This window comes from Octopus sinensis, linkage group LG16 (assembly GCF_006345805.1).
Source record: "Octopus sinensis linkage group LG16, ASM634580v1, whole genome shotgun sequence".
NCBI classification, from domain to species: Eukaryota; Metazoa; Mollusca; class Cephalopoda; order Octopoda; family Octopodidae; genus Octopus; species Octopus sinensis.
In genome coordinates this window covers 1,774,161-1,776,017 of record NC_043012.1, presented here as the reverse complement: position 1 = coordinate 1,776,017, position 1,857 = coordinate 1,774,161, and the positions used below count along the sequence as shown (strand labels likewise).

The following is a 1,857-nucleotide window of genomic DNA, read 5'->3' as shown; positions in this document are numbered from 1 at the left end:
CAAATGTACGCGCGCGCTCTTTCTTGAGAATCTAAATTATTTCAATATCATGACACTTGTCATCAGCTGAAGTTTTTGGACATGTCTAATAAGAGCATTTTCCGCCGAGGTCGACTTTGCCGTTCATCCTTTCGGGGTTGATAAATAAAGTACCAGTTTCCCACTGGGGTCGATGTAATCGACTTAATTCCTTTTGTCTGTTCTTGTTTGCCCCCTCTATGTTTAGCCCTTTGTGGGTAGTAAAGAAATACATTTTCTCACTAAGTTTCTTGTCCACGAGTTTCATCATGTTTCTTATATCTCGTGAACAACGTTACCTGTTACACAACTTTGTGATGGCCTGCGTATCGTAGTTATGCAATGTTTGTCCATCAACCATTTCATTAGTATTCGCAGTCGCTATAAACAACAAACAATGTTATAGAGATAATCTTACCTTTCTCTCTTTCCTTAACCTTCCACGCTCGGGTGTCATCCATACGCAGCTTAAATTCTCCTTAAGCCTTCCTTGACTCCATCAACAAAGACCTGCAAAAAACAATTTTTCAACAGCAATGAGACACTTTTAAAAGCAAATGAAGAATTAACTGCCACATGAAGTAAAGAATCAAATTTCTAGCTCTTCCTTTCTACACACGTTACAGCTTCAAATAAAGCCCCATGGTGGTCCTGCCTGTATACTTATTCACATCTATTGGATAGTGCTGCTGTTATTGCTGCTGCTGCTACTACTACTACTACTACTACTACTGCTGCTGCTGCTACTACTACTACTACTACTACTACTACCACAACCAAAACCACCACTACTACCATCAAAACAACCTCCACACCTCTACTACTACCACCACCACCACCACCATCGCCACTACTACTACTACCACCACCACCAAAACCACCACCAAAACCACCACCACCACCACAATCACCTCCACCACTACCACCACTACTACCCCCCTACTACTACTACTACTACTACTAACTACTACTACTACTACAAAGACAAACATCCTTGGCTACATCCAAAAAGACCATTAAACTGATTGCTGATAATTCACTTACCGCGTGTTACAGCTTCTGTTACAGCTTCTGTTACAGCTTCTGTTACAGCTCCTCCTGCAAAATATTCTGTCACAACTACAACAGCCTCTAATCCTCTCAACTATCGAGCTTTATAACTTCTCCACCAAGTCTCACTCGTCATTTCTTATTATGCAACCTTACCACGCCTCCTTCTGTAGACCCTGCCCCTACATTACCTACTCAATATTTCTCCCTAGAACAGCGACCCCTTGGCATTATTTTCCTCGGCCCAAACTTTTCTTGGCAGACTTGAATTTACGTAAGTACGTACGTTCAAAGCGAAAGACAACAACAATGACATTACCTATTTGGTAATATCTTTGAAAAATCATGGGTACTGGCTTCCCGCTATGAGTAACGGCCTAACATATGAAAAAAAAAAAAAAAAAAAAAAATCAGACGATTCGACGCCGGATTAACTTTGCTGGGTTTAAACATCCAATAAAATTTCAAAAGATTGAATTTATAGAAAAAACACATTTTTACATTTTCATTTCGCCTAAATAAATAACAAGTTTTATTTCCTTTATCAAATATTCTAGGTGAATGTCCTGGAAGAAGAGTAAAACTTCAATAGAATAGAAAAAACGATATACATACATACATACATACATACATACATACATACATACACACACACACACACACACACACAACACACATATATATGTTCATTTTGAATTGATAAAAGGTGGGTTTTTTCTAATTTTTATATGTATATTATATTTTGTGAAATTTGATTTAGTATTTCTAAATTGAATTTTTCCCTGTAAG

At 38.0% G+C, this 1,857-nt stretch overlaps 1 protein-coding gene across 1 annotated transcript in view; it reads right to left on the bottom strand.

The window, feature by feature from the left end:
- Window positions 1–1,408, bottom strand: part of LOC115220555 — a 64,202-nt gene extending 62,794 nt beyond the window's left edge. The window contains exons 1-2 of the mRNA XM_029790702.2: window positions 1,388–1,408; window positions 437–528 (exon numbers count right to left, since the gene is read on the bottom strand). The gene's annotated coding sequence lies outside the window, so the exon portion shown is untranslated. The remainder of the gene's footprint in view (window positions 1–436; window positions 529–1,387) is intronic.
- Between the last annotated feature and the right edge of the window lie 449 nt (window positions 1,409–1,857).